The sequence below is a fragment of the Lactuca saligna genome, chromosome 5 (genome assembly GCF_052625555.1).
Source record: "Lactuca saligna cultivar CGN05327 chromosome 5, ASM5262555v1, whole genome shotgun sequence".
Classification (NCBI taxonomy): Eukaryota; Viridiplantae; Streptophyta; class Magnoliopsida; order Asterales; family Asteraceae; genus Lactuca; species Lactuca saligna.
In genome coordinates this window covers 274,189,008-274,197,704 of record NC_136421.1, presented here as the reverse complement: position 1 = coordinate 274,197,704, position 8,697 = coordinate 274,189,008, and the positions used below count along the sequence as shown (strand labels likewise).

Genomic DNA, 8,697 nt, shown 5'->3' with positions numbered 1-8,697 from the left:
AAGCTCAAAAATCTGCTATCTATTGCATGAACTAGATGAGTCCATGGGGGGACTCAACGAGTCCATGTGATAATTCATCCTACTCGTCGAGTAGGTTCTTACACTCAACGAGTAGGACCCCCTGAATGCATATTTTCGAGTTTTGCTGCTGGAAATGGACTAGAAACATTTCCCTAAACTGTTTTGGTGTTTTAAAACTTGTTTAAGATGGTGTAATGTTTGTGCCAATCCATTTACAATGGCTAATATCAAAAATCCATGTTTTATATGTGTTAATATGATTCTTGAAATTTTGATATGAATATTCATGTTCTTATGAGTTGTTGTTAGATCATAGGAATCATTTGCTGAATTGTTTAATGATTAATTCTTGATCAATTATGTATTTTAATGGAATCCATAATTTGTTCTCAAGTTATGGATTTACAAAACTCACTCTTTTAAAGTCCATATTAAAACACATAGGTTACATAAAATGAAAGGTCACTCATTTTAATAAACCATTAACTCATAAGTTATGAAATTGAAAAGTCTTGAATAGTCTCAATACTTGGCCTCAAGTTTGGAATTTGTAAAGTCTCACACATTAATACTTTAATTCCAAATTGAACCTTAGAATTTTAAAAGTTTAAAATTCAACCCTTATACTTTTATAATATTAAAAGTTTAATTATATATATATATATATATATATATATATATATATATATATATATATATGTATGTATAAGAATAAGTCAGCCTTACCGTTAGTAGGCCTCATTCATGAAGCTGGTTTATAATGGGGTATAAGGTTACTACCTATAAATGGCGATTTAATGGGTGTCCACTCTCACCCACCACTTCCTTGACTGGTGGATGGTTGTTAGCCGAACGGGTAGGATAGGACCTTAACCCTCATTAAAATTATAATGAAATAATAAAGTAACTAAACCTATATATATATATATATATATATATATATATATATATATATATATATGTATGTATAAGAATAAGTTAGCCTTACCGTTAGTAGGCCTCATTCATGAAGCTGGTTTATAATGGGGTATAAGGTTACTGCCTATAAATGGCGATTTAATGGGTGTCCACTCTCACCCACCACTTCCTTGACTGGTGGATGGTTGTTAGCCGAACGGGTAGGATAGGACCTTAACCCTCATTAAAATTATAATGAAATAATAAAGTAACTAAACCTTTATTAATTTCCAAACTTAGTTACTTTAGGAAAATGTGAAATAGGTGCTAACCCATGAAATTACACTTTGTACATTACCAAGTCGTTAGTGGAGCATGTGTGGTTAACCGGCACACTAACAAGGACTAGTAAGAGTGGCAAAGGGTGACTTAAATTTTATCATAGATCGGTGGAGCGCGTGCGGTTAACCAGCACATCGATTGGGTGACAAAATTAAGGGTACCAAGTCAATTTGCATGGTTATTCACACCTTGTTTGTGATCCTTGGCATCCCAGTCACAAACTTGAGAGGGTATAATCTAGATTTAAACATGCCATTTAAAGTCTAATGTATCTTAAAAGACCTAGGAGTTTCAAATCCAATTAAAACTTAATCATTTCTTTTGTTTCGAATGGTGGAAATTGGTAAATCGTCATTTACCTACCTTCAAATATTTTATAGCATGGATTACAACATCCCTCTTCAAAGTTATGAAATAGTTTGTAGGATCCTAACCTTAATATTTCATTTGGGTGACTTATTAAGGACTTCTTATCTAATTAAAACTTGTCTTTCTTTTCTTTTAGATGTCTTCCAACACTACTGCTGGCTTAAACCCAACAGGATCTTTTTCCCTCATGAATTTGTGTGGGAAGTCACTTTTGATAGTCCTAATTTCAATGAATGGATTAGGAACATAAGAATGATTACCCACTATGAGGACAAGGAATATGTCCTTGACAAGGAGCTTAAGGTTATCAATGAGTTCACTTCTACTCCTACGCAGATTGCAGAGTTTGCTGCACATGAGAGGGATGCTACCAAAGTGTCTTGCATTATGTTGGCTACCATGACTCCCGAACTACAGAAATCCAATGAAGATTTCTACCCTTATGAGATGCACCAGGATCTGATGGAAATGTACCATCAGAGCACGCGTCAAGAGAGGTATGCAGTCATATCCTCCATGATAACAGCCAGGATGAAGGATGGTGAACCCATTACCGGTCACTAGCAGAAAATGCAAAGGTTTGTGGACCGGTTGCTGAAGCTTAATGTGGACTTTCCTGAGGACATGGCGATTGATATCATTCTCCATTACTTACCTCCAAGTTATGATCGGTTTCATATGACTTATCATATGAACAAGGATGAAGTCATGCTTAGCAAACTTCAAGGACTACCGAAAATGGCCTTAAATGTAAATCGGTTGTTACTTCTACTCCTACTCCTACAACAACCCCTGTTCTAGCAATTAGGTGAGGAAAGGGGAAGAAGAGTAAGACCCCTTCGAAGGGTACCTAGGGAAAGTCTCTTGATGAATCCTCTTCAAGTGGGACCAAGAAAGGTCCCATTCATCCTTCTTCAAACCCAAAGGAAGCACAGTGCTTCTACTACCACGAAAAGGGGCACTGGAAGCGAAGCTTCCCTAAGTACTTGCAGGATGTACAGGATGGGAAAGGCAAACCCAGCCATGCAGGTATTTATACCATATTGTCTAAAAACTCATTGCATACTAACTCTTGGGTGCTTGATACAGGTTGTGGTATTCACATTTGTACTGATTTGCAGGGCCTAAGAAGTAGTGAAGAAGTGGAGCACGGAAAGATAAACTTAATCATGGGCAATAGGAAAGCATCACCTGTGACCAAGATTGGAGTTTATTCTTTATTGCTTAATAATACGTTAATTTTAGATTTGAATAAATGTTGTTACTCGTCAGAAATGGCGAGAAATATTATTTCCTTTCATAGTTTGTACAAGCAAGGATTCACATTTTCGTTTGATAATAAAATTGGTGCTATTGATGCTTTTTATAATGATGTGTTTTATTTTAAAGCATTACATTGTGATGGTGTATATGAAACTGTGTCGATTGTAGACAACTTAGGAAATTATGTATTTCATATTGATTCTTCGATTACCTTGGATAAAGCATCCTTATGGCAATATCATCATGGACATGTCAACAAGAAGCACATAGGACAACTCCAAAAGGCTGGAGTTTTGGAATCATTTGACCTAAAATCAGATGATAGTTGCGAGTCTTGTTTACTTGGAAAAATAACAAAGTCACCATTCACTGGTACTTGTGAGAGGGGTGGAGGTTTGTTGGACCACATACACATAGATGTGTGTGGACCCTTCAAAACTGCCACTAGGGATGCTAATTGCTACTATGTGACTTTTAGTGATGATTACAGTAGATATGGATATATCTACTTAATTAAGCATAAGTCAGAAACCTTTGAGAAGTTCAAAGAGTTTAAGCAAGAAGTGGAGAATCAACTGGACAAGAACATCAAGATGCTCCGATCCAATCGGGGAGGAGAATATCTTAGTATTGAGTTCCTTGAATATCTTAAGGAATGTGGGATTGTCTCACAATTGACACCTCATAGGACACCACAGCTGAATGGTGTGGCTGAGAGGCGCAATTGAACCTTGTTGTACATGGTTCGTTCCATGATGATTCAAGCTTCATTACCAATCTCATTCTAGGGGTATGACTTAGAGATTGCCTTCCATATCCTTAATCTAGTCCCTACCAAAAAGGTTGTCAAAGTACCTCACGAGATGTGGACTGGGAAAGTTCCAAATCTAGACCACATCAAGATTTAGGTTTGCAAGGATTTCGTGAGGCACGAGTCTCACGACAAGCTTGAACCTCGAAGGGAGAGGTGTATTTTCATCGGGTACCCACATAAATCCTTTGGTTACCTCTTCTACAGACCCAGTGAGAATGTGGTCTTTGTGGCAAGGAGAGGAGTCTTTCATGAGAGAATTTATATGCCAAGGAGACAGTGGGAGGCAAATTGACCTTGAAGAGCTTCAAGAGTCAAGTGGTGAAGGAACCTCAAACACTAGCGACCAACCTGAGGAGGAAACTCCAGTTGAGCCGATAGATGGGTCCGTACCTCCGAGGCGTTCCACTAGGGTTAGGAGAGCACCTAACTTTTATTATGGCTATCACATCACTACTGAAGGTGATATATTTATCAGTGATAGTACATTGATAGATTTGGATGAACCTAATAATTACAGGGAAGCCATGGGAGGCCCCCAAGTCTGCTAAATGGAAGGAGGCTACGGACAACGAGATTGAGTCCATGTATGACAATCAAGTTTGGAATTTGGTTGATAATGTACCATGTCGTCAGACAGTTGGGTGCAAATGGATCTTTAAGAGGAAGACCGACATGGATGGAAAGGTGTACACTTACAAAGGGCGACTGGCGGAAGGACTTTACTCAAACTCCAGGAGTTGACTATGATGAGACCTTCTCACTAGTAGCGAAGATTAAGTCTATTAGGGTTCTGCTAGCCATAGCTGCGTTTCATGATTATGAAATTTGGAAAATGGATGTCAAAATTGCTTTCCTTAATGGAAAGCTAGCTGAGGATGTTTATATGGCTCACCCAGAGGGTTTTGTCGATGCAGAGTACCCTAATAGGGTGTGTAAGCTTGATAAATCCATTTATTGGTTGAAACAAGCATCTCGCAGATGAAATCTTTTCTTCGATGAGGAAGTCAAAGAGTTTGGATTCTCGAGGTGAGAGGATGAGTCCTGCGTATATGTTAGGGCTAGTGGGAGTATAGTTAGCTTTTTGGTACTATATGTGGATGACATACTGCTCATAGGAAATGACATCCCAACTTTGCAGGAGGTTAAGTCCTGGCTTGGGAAGTGTTTCGATATGAAGGACCTTGGAGAAGCTGTCTATATCCTAGGGATAAGAATACTGAGAGACAGGAGTAAAAGACTAATTGGACTTAGTCAAAGTACCTACTTGGATAAAGTGTTGAAGAGGTTCAACATGGAGAATTCCAAGAAAGGAGACTTACCGATCCAGCACAATGCTAGACTGAGTAAGACTCTGAGTCCGAGTGAGTCCGAGTACAGAGGCTGAGATAGCTGAGATGAGTCGATTACCATATGATGTTGTTGTTGGCTCGATCATGTATGCTATGACTTGTACTCGTCCTGATGTGGCCTTTGCTTTGAGCATGGTCAGCATATATCAGGGAAACCCTGGCAAGGCTTACTGGACTGCGGTAAAGAATTTACTCAAGTACCTACGGAGGACTAAGGACTAGGTTCTTACCCTTGGTGGGAGTGATGACTTGAGAGTAGCAGGTATAATGATTCTAGCTTTCAGACTGATAGGGATAATTTCCGCTCTCAGTCAGGATGGGTCTTTACCCTAAATGGAGGAGCAATTACTTGGAAAAGTTCCAAGCAGGAGACAATAGCTGATTCTACTTGTGAATCAGAGTACATAGCAGCAAGTGAAGCGACAAGGAGGCGATATGGCTTAAGAACTTCATTGGATACCTTGGAGTTGTACCAGCTATTAAGGAGCCTGTGGAGATATGGCTTAAGAACTCCATTTGGCTACCTCGGGGCCTACCATTTGGTTCTTGAAGTTATAGTTGCAACTATAGTTATCAGACTTATCTAAGTGGGAGACTGTTGGATAAGGTGTCTAAGTCCGTAACTATATTTGGTATGAACTTGACCCGACCCGACATGGTCCATTTGGGTTGCACTTCACCTAACAATTTGTATGGATGTATTTTTGAGAATAATATGTTTATGATATATTAATATATTATAAGTTATAATATATTAATATAAAATCATATTATTTAATTAGTGTTGATCAAGAATTAATTTTGCAATTAATTTAGTGATCAAAAGAGGCTAATTAAATATGGACTCTTACATATATATGAATTAGCCTAAGATTTATTTAGGATGGGCTAAGAGTATATAGAACTCCATGGATAGTCCATGGAGCTTTTAACCCATGGATCCTAGGTAAATGAAGAGTCATGGGTATTAGGGTGTAACCCTAATCCTCCATACTATATAAAGAGGTCCTTGGTTCTAGAATTGCCACTAGTATGTGTGAGAAACAAGGGTGGGCCGATTTTAGCAAGCATCATATTCTCTCAAGTATTTTCCAAGTTGTTTTGGGTGATTTGTGACACCACTTGAGGCATCCACACTATTGGTGTTAGGCTCTAAAACTCCAAGCAATCAACCAAAAAATAAAGGTATGTTATTCTAATTAAAGTTCTATATTACAAGTACCCCATAACATGCTAGTTAGGTTGTAAACCTTGGAAATCAAATTTGCATGTATTTTAGAGAAAACATAGATCTAAGGTTTCTAGGGTTGAATGTACACCATAGGAGTGTTAGAATGCTAAAAAACCCAACAAGTATCGAGTTCCACGACTACCTCAAGGAATGTGGAATACTTTCACAACTGACTCCTTTTAGGACACCACAACTTAATGGTGTGGCTGAAAGGCACAATCGAACCTTGTTGGACATGGTTTGTTCCATGATGGGTTGAGTCACTCTTCCCATTTCCTTCTAGGGCATGCCTTAGAGATAGACGCCCATATCCTTAATCTTGTCCCAACAAAAACGGTTACCAAAACATCTCACAAGATGCAGTTAGGGAAATTTCCCTTGTTAGAACTTATCAAAGTCTAGCGTTGTGAAGCTTTCGCTAGACGAGAGACTCATGACAAGCAAGAAGCCAGAAGTGAGTGATATATTTTCATTGGCTATCCATAAAAGTCCTTTGGATACTTGTTCTACAAGCCTAGTCAAAACATGGTCTTTGTAACATGAAGATGAGTCTTTCGCAAGAGAGAGCTCATATTCGAAGAGGACAATGGAAAAACTATTGACCTTGAAGAAATTCAAGAGCTAATAAATGAAGGAAACTTAGATGATCCTAGTAGTTAACCAGAGGATGAAACTCCAGTTGAACCAGTTGACACTTCATTACCTCTTCTTAGTTTTAGTAGAGTTAGTGTACCACCTCAGATTTATGGCATCCATATAACTGCAGAAGGTGATACGTTTATCAGTGATCAAACACTGATAAATTTGGATGAGCCAACTTACTATTAATAACCAATGGTAGGCCCCGAGGTAGCCAAATAGAAAGAGACAATAGACAACGAGATCAAGTCGATGTATGGAAACAAAGTTTGGAATTTGGTTGATCAACAACCAAATCGAAAGATAGTTGGTTGCAAATGGATCATCAAGAAGAAGACTGACATGGATGGAACTTTACATACCTTTAAGAAACGACTGGGTACAAAGGGCTTACTCAAACCCAAGGGGTTGACTATGATGAGATCTTCTCACCAGTGGCTAAGATAAATCTATTAGGATAATGCTCGCCATATATGCCTTTCATGATTATGAAATTTGGAAAATGGTTGTCAAAACCGATTTCTTTAATGGGAAATTAGTTGAAGATGTTTACATGAGTCAGCCAGAGATTTTTGTTGATGCAAAGTTTCCTAATAAAGTGTGTAAGCCTAAGAACTCCGTCTATGGATTGAAACAAGCATCTCGCAGTTGGAATATTTGATTTCATGAAAAAGTCAGAGTTTGGTTTTTCTAGAAGTGAGGATGAGTCTTGTGTATTTGTCAAAGCTAGTGGGAGTATAGTAACTTTTCTAGTGTTGTATGTTGATGACATACTACTCATGGGAAACAACATTCCAACCTTTCAAGAAGTGAAATATTGGCTTGTAAAGTGTTTCGGTATGAAGGATATAGGAGAGGCAGCTTATATTCTCGGGATAAGAATTTTCATAGATAAAAAGAATAGACTAATTAGACTTAGTCAAAGTACATACTTGGACAAGGTACTAAAATGGTTTAGTATGGAAAATTTTAAGAAAGGAAGATCTACCTATTCAGAGTAATGCCAAATTGAGTAAGACTCAAAGCCCAAGTACGGTTGAAGAGATAATTGATATGAGTCGAGTCCCTTATGCTTTGGCTGTAGGATTGATCATGTATGCCATGACATGTACTCGCCATGATGTGTCCTTTCCCTTGAGCATGGGCAATCGCTATCAGGGAAATCTTGGCAGAGCTCATTGGACAACAGTTAAGAGCATTCTTAAGTATGTACGAAGGACAAAGGACATGGTTCTAGTCCATAGTGGCAGTGATACATTGAAAGTGACTGGGTATATTGACTCCAACTTTCAAACAGATATAAACAAATTTCTTTCTCAATCTAGATGGGAATTTACTTTAAATGGAGGAGCAATTACTTGGAAAAGTTCCAAGCAAGACACATTGGCTGATTCTACCCGTGAATCAGAGTATATAGCGGCAAGTGAAGCATCAAAGGAAGAAACATAGTTGAAGAACTTCATTTAGATCTTGGATTAGTCCCAACCATTCATGAACCAATGGAACTTTTATGTGATAATGAAGGAGCGATTGCTTTGACCTAAGAACCGAGAGATTGTGGAAAATCAAGACATATCAATAGAAAGTACCGAGTAGGATTAAGCATAGACAACATGCTAGGAGCATTGGATTGAGAGATGACATTAGTTTTAGTAGTTAGATGATTAGCTTTAAACTTTTAACAAAATAAATGTAATTGACTTTTGATGACTAAATAATAGAGATTATTTATGAGTTTGGTTATTGCCTTTGTCAATCATTTATTCTTGTGT

General features: G+C 38.0%; 1 pseudogene; it reads left to right on the top strand.

Annotated features, from left to right (window-relative positions):
- The first annotated feature begins 8,065 nt into the window (after positions 1-8,065).
- On the top strand, positions 8,066-8,374 carry LOC145046702 (secreted RxLR effector protein 161 pseudogene; annotated as a pseudogene).
- Positions 8,375-8,697: the final 323 nt, after the last annotated feature.